The 15,332-nt window shown below is 34.6% G+C and overlaps 1 pseudogene; it reads left to right on the top strand.

Annotated features, from left to right (window-relative positions):
• Positions 1 to 758: 758 nt before the first annotated feature.
• On the top strand, positions 759 to 13,417 carry LOC121323025 (annotated as a pseudogene).
• The last annotated feature ends 1,915 nt before the right edge of the window (positions 13,418 to 15,332 follow it).

Here is a 15,332-nt window from a genome sequence, read left to right as displayed (position 1 = left end):
TTCCAGAGATTTGAGACTGGGATGGAGGTTCGCCTTCCAGCAGGACAATGACCCTAAGCATACTGCTAAAGCAGCACTTGAGTGGTTTAAGGGGAAACATTTAAATGTCTTGGAATGGCCTAGTCAAAGCCCAGACCTCAATCCAATTGAGAATCTGTGGTATGACTTAAAGATTGCTGTACACCAGCGGAACCCATCCAACTTGAAGGAGCTGGAGCAGTTTTGCCTTGAAGAATGGGCAAAAATCCCAGTGGCTAGATGTGCCAAGCTTATAGATACATACCCCAAGAGACTTGCAGCTGTAATTGCTGCAAAAGGTGGCTCTACAAAGTATTGACTTTGGGGCGGTGAATACTTATGCATGCTCAAGTTTTCTGTTTTTTTGTTTGTTTCACAATAAAAAATATTTTGCATCTTCAATGTGGTAGGCATGTTGTCTAAATCAAATGATACAAACCCCCAAAAAATCAATTTTAATTCTAGGTTGTAAGGCAACAAAATAGGGAAAATGCCAAGGGGGGTCAATACTTTCGCAAGCCACTGTATTCAAGGATTCTTTTGGACCACAATTCATTATATCAAGCAGATACAATGTTTCTGAAAACTGGTACTTGTAAAGCACAGCTGTTTCAGCATGATATTGTGATATTGTTCTAAGCATTTGATGACACGGACGGTAGTTTTCACTGGTGCATTATACAATTTTATTATGTTTTTCCTTTTTTTTCCCCAGAATATTTCCAATCATCACACTGAAAATGGCCACTCTTATTTGTTCCCTTGTGGATCACAGTGATGATGTTAACTGGTGTGCCTTCTCTACTTGCCTGACAACCTGCTCCTTAGACAAAACATTACGTCTGTATTTCATCTAAGATTTTTCAGAGCTTCCATTTTCACCATTACGTGGGCATGGCTATGCGGTCCACAGTTGCTGCTTCAGCTCCACTGGTGAGCTCTTGGCTTCATGTTCGACAGACGGGACCACTGTTCTGTGGAGCGTGAGCACCGGGGAGATTCTGACAGTCCTACAGCATCCTGGCTGCAGTCCTGTCAGAATCTACACATTTTCACCTGACTCTTCATGTCTGGTGTCTGGTGCGGCAGATGGTACTGTAGCACTGGGATGTCCATTCCAACACTCTTTGCAGGTATTTTTGAAACCTAAAAGCCTGTTATTGCAATTATATAGCAAAATATGGCAGGGATATAAATTTAAACAATTATATATATATAATATATATATATATATATATATATATATATATATATATATATAGACACACACACCTTATTACATCAATTTGGCTCCGCTGCGTTTATTTTAAATTGATCAAAATGACTGTGGCGCTTAAGAGGGCGGTCTTTATTAATAATACTACGATTTTCAAACACTACAATATTTTATCACATTTTAGAGGTATCGCGGTTGCTTATTTTCTGTAATACGGTAGCCTACCTGTATGTAGCAACGTGTGTGGCTAACCTACTTTGACTACAGTACATTTATCGGTGACAGTTACTGAGAGCCTATTAGGTGGGAGTTGGAAGGCCAGAGGAATATTGTATCAGCGAATCAGGAGTGGGTATTGGTTGTTAAGGGGCGGAACAATGCTGGTGTGGCAGTTAAATTTAAAAGTCTGACATAGGTGTTTTTCCTACACCAAACATTACCTCAGAAGTTCAGTTTGATTTCTGTAAAAACTACAATCTAGCCTACTTGTTCTTTTTTTTTTTTCTCACTGTAACTTGCTTGTTTATAATTTTTCTTCAAGAGAAACCGAAACTAAATCTTCTCATAGATAATAAGCACATTATTTTTATTTGTACGGGATTGAGTACTGGAATTGCAATTGAACTATAAACAAAAAAACAAAATCACCTGTAAAATCTTCAGAAGGACTGCTGTTCTTTGCGTAGTTTATCTTGCATTTTCTTTAAGAACTGTACTACCATAAAATATCATGTGCTTACTATATGTGTGTACATTAGTTTGTAGTTTTCGTGCCAGAAATCCCTTACGGAAATAACCTATAGAAAATCCTATAGTGAATTAGTCAAGTCCTATAATATATCCTTAGGGTTTCTTTAAAACCTTTTCAGTCCTATAGAGCGTCCTATAGTACTACTGTAGTGAGACCCTTTTGAGTACTAAGGGAGGATATTTTTTTAAAAGAATCCTTTAGGATTTCTCTAAAAACCTTTTTAGTCCCATAATGTCCTATAGTACCACTATAGGATCCTATAGGATATTTCTGTAAGGGATGGATCCCGTCTCTTCGGGGGGCGTTACATGTATATAGTCAGCGTTTTGCATGTATTTGTTTAATGTGTGTGTGCTTTTTTTGTTTTTTTTTAGTAGGGGGAGAAAAAAAATCCCTTAATGTTTCTTTATTGATAGCACCGTTTATTCGAGGGCGGCCTCTATTATAAAACTGTGTCGTCAATACGAGGGCGGCACCAAATTGAAGTAATACGATACGTATATAATATGTGTGTGTGTGTGTGTTATTATTACTTTTTAATTATTTTTTTTTAATATTTAGTAACTACTCATTTTTAAATGTAGTACGTCCATGGACCCAAAACAAATATGTAGTCCTCATTAACATGCAGGAGATCTTACAGCCCATGTAATTGTTCCAGAGTAATTAGCAGATGGAGTTATACGTCCACATGTGTTGCCTGAACTGTTTAAATAATATATATTTTTTTCTTTTCATTATTAATATCCTGACAAATTTTTACAATTATAACTTCACAGTCCGTTTCAAAGCTCTTTTTAAAATGGCCGCTCTAGTGCACTCAGTTTTTTTGATCTTTCCACAAAATCACTGCAGAAAGAGTGATTTAAATAAAATAAATAAATAAATAGATAGATAAATAAATAACAAGTAATGTTCTGGCTTTTCATTTCTGTACCACATCATGGTTCGTTATTGCTGTGTTACCTCTTTGATAATGTGGGCAACAATCCTTACACTATCTGTGTACTAGAGTGGACATTTTGAAAAGACATTTGAAACAGGCTTTAAAGTTAAGAGTAAAAAGTTATCAGGATTTTAACAACACGTGGGGACGTGTTATTTATTCCTAACATAACTGCAGCAAGACTTTTTGTTTCCTTATCCTTTTGCCAGGTGGAGTTGCAGTAGTCGCCATGTGAATATTGTAACTAATAGAGCAGTTTGGTTTTGTCACATTATAATACTAGTGCTACTCTGTGCAGAACTAAGCTATGCTATCTGAAGTGTGCACATTTTCCTGATTGTTTGGTGAGGTTCCCTGCAGTGGTTCTTTCATGGATTTTGCTGTATAGATAAGTGGGGATTTCTTTAAGTAAAGAGATTAAATCATAAAATAGATTCATTTCATTTTGGATGCATAAATACATTTAACAAATGATATATATGAGGGATACTTACTTGACTGATCAAATAACAATTAGCAGAAATATATTTGCCCTAAATTATTATTTTTTTAAACTCAACCACAGTACGTTTATCTGTCTACTATCTGAGACAGATCTAAACAAAGACCTTAATTTAGGGCATACTGTGTACACCTTTGTAATCAAATGCTGGGTTCCTCTGCAAGGCTTGCATTAAAAGTACATCTGCCAACCTAAAATTCATGACTTTAAATGCACTGTATGTGTATGATTGATAACGAAAACCCCAATGTTCATTTAAATATATATTGACTGGGCCTGAACATGGTTTACAGTTTCACTATGTCATTTTGGTTTGAATATCCCCACACACAGCTAGACTGCTGTTAAAGAAGGTTCAGTGGTTGTTTGTTCATTCGCTCCTTGTGGTCAGATGTTTGCAACAGGATCTACCAATGGAGATCTCTATGCCTGGAGCTGCCAAATGAAGCAACTTTGCATTGTGAAAACAGCCCATGACCTTGAAGTGACCTGTTGCCAGTTCTCTCCCCCAGGTGAAACAATGGTGGGTTTGAGAGAATTGTTTTCCTGTTTCTGTTCCCACATTCTTAATGTTGTTGTTGTTTTTTTTTTTTTTTTTTTTTTAGATTACAGTATATTGTTTTGCTTCAAGGAAGGGATCACACTTAGAATTAAATACAAATAAAAATATGACAAAACAATGCATGCTAATCCATACCCAATAAACCAGGTTGAACCTTGAGCTTCTATTACATATGTCTATTCTAGACAGTATAAGAATCTGGGGTTATGCCTGTGGGCTAGGAGTAGTGGCTGTCCTGCTAGGATTTCAGCTGTCAATGTTGTAAATGATTTAGTGTCAGCAGTGCCACATAGTTAGTACTGGGTTGACGTTTTTACTTAGTCTTCTTATTCCAAAAGCTTTAAATAAAAAATTATTACTCCATAGCAAATATTGGAAGTTGTGAACCAAAACAATTTTTAAAAAGTAACATTAAAGAATGTAGCATGTTTATCGACCATGTGTGATTTTGTTTTTCTTCAGGCATGGAAAGAAATTCAGTGTACTTTCAGATGGCCTCCTGTGGTCAAGACAATAATGTCAAAATCTGGATGGTCTCACAGGATGTCCCCTCAGGTACTGTGCTCTTTTCAAAATCAATGCGAGATAAATTGCAGAAATAGAAACTGTTCCTTAACCTGTTGAAGACCTTGAAGCACCTTTTTGTTTTTTTTTTTTTTTTTTGTTTACTGTGTCAGCCCATTTAGGCATAATCAGAAACTTAAGAGATTCATGTTACTGACATATTTGTATGGAATAGATTTTCTGTTGCAGCACTTGAAAAATATGAAACTGTCTGGTTCTTTGGAGACTTTGATCTCACTGCAATCTACTTAAAAAGTTATAATTGAAATACAGGTATTTTTAATTGGCTCTTTTATTACAGCATTGGTCTTTTTAATGTAAAATAAAGACCTGAAAGCACATTGGTCATTAAGATGCATTTATCCTTTAAACATGAATGTCTACGAATAAAAATTAATTAGGTGAGATTTATAAACAAGTTTATCAACTTATTGGAAGCAGAGTGTCGAAGGTTAGAGAAAACTATAGCTGCACATTCTTTACAAATGCACTTAATGATAATGATGCAAACCATGCCATTAAAATGTAATAAGTCAGGGCTAAATATGTAGCAGTGCAAAAAGCCTTCAGAGACAGCAGTGTCATTATTTATACATGTTCTCTAAATGGTTTATTGTTTACAGGTTGTAAATTCCAGCTTGTGCACATGTTGAATGAGCAGAGTGCTCCTGTGTTGTCCTGCGCTTTTTCATCTGATGGACAGCTTCTTGTTTCTGGGTAAATCATTTTTTGAAATTAAGTGGGTTGAGTGGGGTTGCACATTAGCTGCTAGCTTTCCTGAACTGCTTATCCTTCTTGAGCACAATAGACCTATTTAGTTTTAAAATAAAAAATGGCTGCAAGTATGATTTTCTCCTGGAAACATTAATTATTTTTCAGGTACTGTATTTTATATTTTTACCTTTGTCAGAGATACATAATTAAACTTTTGAGCTTGATAAAGCATGTAATCATAATACAGCATTTCGTTATGTTAAATATACTGCACATTACAGTTTAGTAAGCAAACATCATTTTAAACAGGTGTTCTTCCTGAATTACCTTAAGAACTATAGTTTTTTTTTTTCTTTTTATCAAATGGGTGACACTATTTATGGAAACCACAAATATATAATATGCACAATGCATGTGGTCATCATTTTATGTGAAATTGTTTTATGTGCAATTTTAATTTGTTTTTTGAACAAGGGCAGGGTGTGAAACTTGTAGTGTTTCAATCTATATTGATTAAAGAGGAAATAAATGGATTTTGATCACCACTAGGGGGATCTGTGTTATCGGATATTGTTCTGGATGCATCCCATATCAAAATAGTAATGTTTTTATTAAAATTCTGTTTGTTTTTTTTGACATTTGTACCTAATGGATTACGGTACATTGTCTATTGCTCTGTTGCAAATATTTATATGTTTAAAATGACCAATGCATACAAAAAAGAAATACAGAAACATATTTTTAATAAAGTAGTGGGTTTAAGCATTTACAGTGCTTTTAAATTTATTTATTTATTTTACTAATTTAAGTGAATGCATTATTTATTTTATTTGTAATAATAATAAGAATAGTGATAATAATATATATTTTTTTATCTAGCTCTGTGGATAAATCTGTGGTCATCTGTGATGCTCTAAGTGTATTTACTCAATATATTTTGGTCGTGTAGTCAACAGGAACCAATTCAGTGTGCTGAGTTTTCCAGGCTGTAGAAGGAAATTATGTAATAAAATTAATTTTATTAATCTAAACAGTGATGGATCTTACATTTACTGAGCCCCTGATTAACAATACTAACAGAAAAAACTAAATAACATATTCTGCTGTTTTAAATAATTAAAATATAAGTTGTCTGCATGTAAAATTCAAAACCTCTTGCTTTGCAGAATATAGGAATCATACTTAACAAACTGACCCACCACGAGAGGTAAGCAATTTAGAATTTTGCTTTTAAAAAAAGAAAAATGTTTATCTGGAGAAAAAAAATATATATACAGCAACCTCTTAGGGTTGTTACTTTTATGAAGGGCAACCGAGTTGGCATTATTGTATTTTAACTGGATAGGAGCAGTTAATACTAGATTGAACTGCAGTATGTGCAGAGCAGCAGTTGATTCACTCCCCCGCTGATATGTGAGAAATGTGCTCTGGCTGTCAGTGTTAATGTTGTACTGTAAAGGGCCACTAGGGGAGAAAAGAAACATAAGAAAGGAAATTAAGTAGAAATACTGCAAACAGAATAAACAAAAAAAGTTTGAGTAGCAGGATTCTAAGACAATGTGGAGCCAAGAGATGCTTTGTGTGGTTCCTAGAATGTAGGATATTTATATATATATATATATTATATATCATATTATATATATATAAGAATATATATATATTAAAGAACAGTAATAAGACATTATTTTGGCTTTCAACATTGGTGCAAGAAAAAGCCTTTAAAGCTTGTTATCTCTGAATATGTCTTGCATAATGTACCTCTTGCTCAAACCTCTTAACACTTTCAAACCCTGAAGATACTCTCACATGATAATGTCACATCTACATTCTAGAGATCCAGTCATTCAGCATGAGCAAGGGGACCCAATAGAGTTGAAGTTGTTTCTTCCACTGCTAAAACTTTGTAGCATTTGACAAGTTTGACATGGTCATTTGTTCGCCTGTGTACTGTAGTCCCTCGCTAAACCGGACAGGTCAGAAGATAGACGGGTTGTCTCAAATGATGAGTTGTCCGGTTTAAAAAATAAACGATAAAATAAAATACAAAAATGAGCTCAATGTCTTTTAAATGATTGCAAACAGCATAAAGGGGTTGAGGGAATGTTTTGAATTACAGTATGTGGTTCTGGTAAGCTGTCATGAGCCATCTGTTTGAGCAATGGTAAAACAGATACAAACATTTAAAAGCGCTGCAGAGAACACAGGTGTAGAACCGACAGCATTACCCAACTAAAAGAAAAAGATCATGTTTCAACTGGTAAACCTTTCATTCCTTTAATTGCCTGATGCACGTGGTAACATTTAAAAGCACTAAAGAGAACACATGAGTAATGAAAGCTGTGACAAGGTTTCTGCAACCATACCGAACATGCTTTTAACTGGTAAACTCTTGCATCCACAGCAAGCCAGTGGGTGTGATAACTGTTATTACTGTCACAGTTCATTCCTCTAATTAATTACGTGATAATTGCTATGTATTTGGTTGAAGATGGTAATCAAATTAAGATTTTAAAGTCATATGTAATTGTTTTAATTGGAACACAGGCCATGGGATTAACGTTTCCAATATTATACCAAATTAGATTGTCTGTAGCCATTTGGAGAACAAAATATTGTGTGTAATAATCTGTAGCTGTAGCATCCTGTCCAACCAGAAAAACTGTTTTCAATAAACTTATAGATAACTCTTTTCAATAAACTTATAGAGTGAGTCAACATGGCAACAAGTGCTTTCCTGTGTCCAACGCCACAGCAAAAATGAAATTTGATTCCCTGAATGAGGAAGAAAAAGAAAAAAAAACCTGGATGCTGAATTTTTAAAAGGTAAACACATGATTTCCATTAAAAAAAAAAAAAAAAAAAATCCCACTTCTGTAATGGACAATGTTGTAGGTGCACTGCCGTTACGAATTCTGTTCCTTATCGGTTTAGAATAAAAAAAAAAAAATAATAATGTTTTAGCCTTTTACAGATCTTTTTTGTTATTTGTAGTTCTCTCTTGGGAATTAAGCCACCTAAGCTACTATATTATTAGAACAATACAGTTGGAGCAGAAGTTTTTATATGTATGCGTACCAACTATATATAAAAAATATTGTAAAGGTGAAGAAAACCACAGTTTGACTGTGTAAAGAAGCATATAGTATGAGTGATTATGCCTTTTGTTTGTTTAGCCAATCTACATTTTTCATTATTGATATTTGGTTACTATCTTGCATAAAGAAAAAAAAAAGATTGTATGATCAGTTGGTATATCACAGACCTCCACTGCATTTAAAGAGATTAGTGGGATTTAAAAGGTGGCTATTTGGACAGATAACTAACTCTCACAGATCAGAGAGCTAGGCTGTCAAACAGAACTACCGGACAAAGTTCTAATGACAAATTAGATTGTAAATGGCACCAACAATGTTATTTAAAAGCATTCATGCATGGTTATGTTTTTTGTTGTGTTTAGAAATTGTATCCCCCCCCCCCCCCCCCCCCCCCCCCCCCAAAAAAAAAGGTTTTAAAGTAATTATGGCTAAGAAAATGGTATTTTTTTCTTTATATAGGTCTCAAATGTGCAGTTTTGAAAGAAACATATGCTTTAGCAAAAATAGTGACTATTACACTAGGTGAAAGAAATGTCAATGTGCAAGCCATGCTTTTACTGTCTTGCATTTCATGGATCATTTCACCTGGAGAGTAGAATTGTCCCCAACACTTCACTGGCTTTATTCCTATCAATAACCAATAGACTGCTTCCCCAATTGGCTTTCAGCCAGCAGTGATTTGACCCAGAAGACACTTCTGGGGTAAAATGACCAAGGAAATACTGTGATAATAGACTTCTTGGAAGGCAAGGCAAACAAACTGGGAGCTTAGTGTAGTACCAGAGGTCTGTTTTAAAATGAAAATGCATGTTTGTACAAAAGGGCCCTTCTAGATAAGTAATGTGTCAATGTGGATAGATTTATTAACATTTGTCCTGTTTTTTGTCAACGCAGTCCAGACTGTGTGTTAGTGAGTGGTCGGAAGAAGCGGTCTCAGTCTGGCTTTGTGAAGAGGGCTTGGACGAGCTAGTGACCATATTCAAGGCAAACAACATAGATGGTTATGAATTGCTGAGTTTGAACAAAGAAATTGTCACCAATGATCTTAACATTGGTAAGGAAAAATAAAAACTACTGTGTATGTGCTTTCTCCTCAAACAGCTGCAACAGAAAGGGCCCCTTCCAGCTGTTTGGTAGCAGGCTAGAAGCCCTCATTCACAGGTTGTTGGAAATCACAGTTAAGTGTTGCATCATGGGTATTGCGTTTGTGGTTCAAGACATAATAAATGAAAATTTAAGGTCTGAAAGGTGTTTAATAGATCGCGAGAATCCCTCGAATATTTCAGAAGTCACAAATTACACCAAAGTTTTACTTGGGATGGCTTAATTTATTTAGAGAAACTACTTCACAATGACCTTGCTCAAATGGTCAAATGCACTCTCCCCTGTGTATCTGGTACTCATTGTGTGCCATGACAGACGCCATCCTTACAAGAAGATATAACTACATACGTATGCCTTAACGAATTGAAGCTACAGAAGTATATATGTATGTATGTATGTATGTTTGTGTGTGTGTGTATGTATATATATGTGTGTGTGTGTGTGTGTGTATACACACACACACACACACACACACACACACACACACACAGATATTTATGTCTGCTAATATACTAGACCTAATAATCATTATAATTATTATTATTCAAGTTTTTCAAGAGGTTTTCCAAATATAATAAATTAGTCAGTAAAGCTTAACATAAAACATGTCAAAATATGTTTTAAAACCATTTTTTTATGCACCAAAAATAGTCCTTTTTGTCAGCAAAGGCACCTTGGGTTTACTGAGTACAGTGGGCTATTTAAAAAATATATTGAGTGTTATTAGCTAGTTTAGCTTCCTTGGTAACAGTAAAGCTTCCTTGGTAACGGGTTATGAAATTCTTTGGTAAAGGCTTATGAATTTCTTAAGCATTTTGTAGCTAAGAATTCTATTATCACCCTTCATGAATAGAATTTAAGAAAAAATATTACGTAACAAAAAAAATATCTATCTTAAGAAAAACTTAAGAAATATTTGTATATTCCAGCCATGATGTACTGTATATTTAAAAAAAAAATCCATCTTGTATTTTAGGCCTGCTGTGCTTCACAGTATATATGTTTTTTCATTTGCTGATACCCATGTGATAATCCCAGGTTTATATTAGTAATGTGGATTATCTGGGGGGAGTGGTTGTGTGTGTGTGTGTGTGTGTGTGTCATATATATATATGTAAGCCCCTTCAGCATTAGGATAGTAGGAAATTGTTATTTTGTGGCTCCAGTCAACAATTCTAACCTTTAGGTCATCCTTCCTGCTTTTTATTTTTTCTTGTAAGGGATGCTATTACTTGGGGAGTGTGTTGAATGTCTTTCCTTCGTCTTTAATCTTGGAGATCCAGCTATTCAGTGTTATCTTGTTTTGTAAGACAGCAGAAGCTGTAGTCTGCATAGTAATATGATGTACAGACTGGTTTTCTCACAAATGCATGCTAAATACAGTAAATCTCAAGAATGTAGAGCTTAGGGAGTGTTTGGTTCTGAAGGATGTGTGTGTAGCATTCTTGATGATTAGCAATTCTTCAACAATAATCTTACAGACCACATGTGAAGCAAGTCGAAAGGAGACCCGAGGTGTTTAACCCAATGGATATTGGTAAACAAAGGAGCATTGGGAGTTTTATTAGGTGTCGATGTCTTGTTAAGCATTGACACCATGGATTTCCACTTAACCTCCGCTATACCAGTCTTTCTTTGCTACCAGTCAAGTTCATGCAGTTTTAAGTTAATTAATTTAACAATGAGAATTCTGGATAACATAGCAAAAAACAAAATTGCATGACATTTAACATCACGGTAACAAATCTTATATAAAGCAGGTTTTTTTCAGTACATTGTTAGTAAAAACATCCCTGCAGGAATCACCATTATCAAGAAATATTGATTTTTTTTTTTTACGCCATTCATTAAAAACATTAACAGCACACTTAGCTTGGTTATGTACCTTTGAGTACATTACTTTGTTGCAACAGATAAAATTAATCGAACAGATGTGATACTGTTCTATGTTACTTTTCCTTTTGCCAACAAGTGCCACTAAAATAATAGGTCTTGCATTCTTCCATACATTCTTTCTTGCATTCCAAAACGATAGAAACCCACACATCTAACAGCCTGTACTGTATCTTGTATTCAGCAGATTGCTCCTCTGCAACACCTGCCTTTCAATTACTTCACAATCAAGAAGCAACCAATGACCCTATCGACAATTAAGAAATGTACTTAAAATACTAAAATATAACATTTACTCAGTAAAAATGACATGACGTAAAGCAAATGAAATGTGATATTAAAAATCTCTGGGGCATAAATTTGTTAAACTCCTTAATCTCAGCAGATGCATTAGTTAGACCTCATGTCTTTCTGTTAATTCTGAGGCTTCAGGTTTTACCTCTAAATAAATGCTGCTTAATCTCTATGTGAAACTACATTTGTCTTCTGATAAGGGTTGCATGTCTTATTTTCCTAGGTTGATTAGGTTGAACTACTATGAGATATACATGGACGTGTCTCTTCTTTTTCAAACTCCATGTTGTGTAATGGTTTAAACATCTTTACTAACCTAGGTTGGCTTAGTGTTTTGATAGCCCTGGATGTTACACGGTGAATTTTGTGTTGTAAAATTGGAGGATTAAGTCCAATTTTCAACTGTGTCCCTGGGGACACAAGAGCTACAATCCATCCAGGACCAAGATGTCATGTGAGTAATTTAATTCTGTCTGCATCTGCTGGAGGTCCCTATAGTCTCAAAAACAGTGAGAAGAAGAACAGAATTAAAGTTTACATGAGTGCCATTAAAGGAACTACCCTGCATTTAAATGTAATCTGTGCTGTCAAAAGTCAGCCACTTTTAAAATGTGCATTTGATAGTGTCCTTGTGTGTGTGTGTATATATATATATATATATATATATATATATATATATATATATATATATATATATATATTATATATATATATATATCATATACTAACCTACACTTTACTCCCCGTGTGTAATTAATACAGGGGATTTCCCTAAGGAATATTGTCAGCAAAGCATTCATTCTGCAAGGTTTAAGAACTGTTTAATAGCTGTATACATTGACAATGGACAATGATTTCATGTGTTATAATTGTTGAATGAACATTTTTCAACTACAGCAAAAGGCAGTAATGTTGGTTGTTGACAGAAAGTCACAGTCGGTGATCCTAATCTAAAAACATGGGATGTATAAATGCAGCAATAACCTTACTTTTATGGTGTGTTTTTTTTTCATGCACTGAAGCATTACAAAACAAGTCAATGACACAAGGTGATGTGATTGCAGCTGGCAAATACTGCAGCAATTATGTGTGTGCATCACTCCACTACAGCCTCAAATGGCCAATTTGCATACAAGAGCTTGGCTGACACCACCATAACTCAATTCACAGATTAGTCTTAAAAACTGAAATATTCAATGAATCATTGCATTGCACTATGGTACTATTTACTTTGCATTTCAAATATGTGCTTAGAAGTGTATGTTGTATCCACAATTGTATAACATTATCCTCCTCAGTCCTTGTGTTTAGTTTTTTTTTTTCCATCACCAAGGAGTTTATTATAGTCTAAAGAGAAATAGAAAATGTAAAATGCATTAGCAGTAGCAGCATTAACCATTTTTCTTTATAGAATGCTTGGGACTGGGTAACAAAGTGATTTGGAAAATTGAGGAGCTGAAGGAGCACCTGGAGTCCGTTTGTACAGGCATTCCAGACGAATTCTTGGGCCCAATAAACAGGGAGCTTATGAAAGATCCTGTTATTGCTTCAGGTATTTAAATCACATTGGATGACCTTTTCAGTGCACAACACAGCCTCTTCAAGTTCGTCTTGTTCAGATACAGTATGAGGCTTTGTAAAATGGGATTTAATCATTCAGGGCTAAGCAATTATTCTCCACTGGAATTTTAGAAGGCTTTAAATCTCTTAAACACATTTGCTGTTTTAGGGATGAAATGGATAAGAGACGCAGAGTGAATATTGGACAGACTAAACTGGAAAATATGATTTAATGATCATTAAGCTATGTGTAAGTCAATATTAGTTTTGAAGTCCTCATTATTTGAAAAAAATATATTGATTTTGAACTGCACTATATAATGCGTAAGTACCACGGGAGCATTTGTAATTGATCTTTGTAACTGAGGTCAAATCCCTTCACTGTTTTATTTCCAACAACAACACTTTATTGTTTCCCAGTTAAAACTTACATATGTCAGTTGTATTGTTTCATCCTAATATTTGGGTGAGAAAGGGGTTATTTGCTTTCCTATCAGGCAATTTAACATTTTATATAATTTGCAAGTTTTTTCCCCCATATTAACTCCCTAGGGAAAAATTATTTCCATCAAATGTTCTCAAACGGTTCTCTTCGTGCATGCATCGCTGCGAGTAGAGCTTTCTGTATATTACAATAGTCTATCCACCGCCGACCCTGATATTTCAGTTGCTTATATTTCATAATCCGTTTGAGATACCGACTTCATTTACTAAGTGCTATGGGAACTCCCGGGAAATGTAATGGTACCCTTCATTTTGATCTATGACCTTAGATGGAAACTATTGTCTTCATGTGACTTTTTGGATGATAAATAGTTCATACACAATTGTAATCATTGATACTCTAGTTTGAGTTTGATCATGGGTATCATACAAGACAAATTACCCCTTTGTGTCAGTAATTTTACAAGGTTGCTACAGCTACATTGCCAGATCCTGAGACCACTGAGTATTGGCTGCAGGGTTGTATGAACTCTTTGAAAAATACAGTGGTGATGGATGCAATATTGAGGTCATCTGACTTCATATGCTTCTGGCTTATTGACACTGAACAATTTGACTTGCTGTCCAAATATTTGGTACACAGTTCTTGGAAACTGATAGATTAAATGTATCATATCTGCATTGCGCTGTGGTACTATTTATTTTGCATTACATATGTGTTCTGTTGTTGTCCAGTAAAAATAAACTCTTTCATTGCCATATTTTATTGGTCATATTATGGGATGCATTGCACACACTTTGAGATTGTCTTTATGGTTGGTATACAGCTTTTTTCTGTGATTTTATTCAGTTATAACGGTTAGAAGTTCCATTCCAGTGCTGTACAGTGTTTTTTTTCCCTCTTGAAAAAACTGCCATTTCTTGTTCCGTTCTGCCCTGGGTGCTCCGCTTGCATTTCTTATTTTGATAACAGGATTGTTCTTTTATTGTGGTTGAGCAAAATGTTCTTGCACAGAGGTTACAGCATTTGTACTTGTAGTAGCAATTAGATTGTTAGGTTAAATCACACCATCTGTTCAGCTACTGTAAATGACTTTCGCAGTTTATTACTCTCATTATTAGACTGCATATTTATGAACCTCTTATCTACAGCTGTGGATATAGACAGCTCCTGGGGTTTTTATTTAGATTTCTATTTTAACTGAATATTACTTTTTCTGGAATTGGAGATTTCATTAATAAAATTGAAGAACCTACACTCATCATGATGTGTATATGAATTCTATAAATCATTTGTAGTGCTGCCTTAATCCAGATTTTTTTTTTTCTTGGAGAAGTAAATCAAATATTGGTCTAAGTGAACTGTTATTTTTCTACAAAATATAGGTGATCTAGTCAACAGTACATAATACAATCCCACTATATGCTTCTATAAGTGGTATGTTTAGTTGCTTTGTTGTAGTAAAACTGTTAATACAATTAATAAGATGCAACTGCATAAATGTGGCTGTTCAAATCTAGATTGGTTGCAGTAACAATATGATTTTCCTTTCATAAGTATTTAGTATTGTTAAACATGCTTTCAAAACCTTATTGTATTTTATACAACATCCATATCCAGTCCACTCGTGTTCCCCACTTGACTCAAGGATTATCAGAATTACATGAA

Source organism: Polyodon spathula, chromosome 11, assembly GCF_017654505.1.
Source record: "Polyodon spathula isolate WHYD16114869_AA chromosome 11, ASM1765450v1, whole genome shotgun sequence".
In the NCBI taxonomy this organism is placed as follows: Eukaryota; Metazoa; Chordata; class Actinopteri; order Acipenseriformes; family Polyodontidae; genus Polyodon; species Polyodon spathula.
Note: the sequence above shows the minus strand (reverse complement) of the source record. Positions and strands in the feature narration are given on the sequence as shown.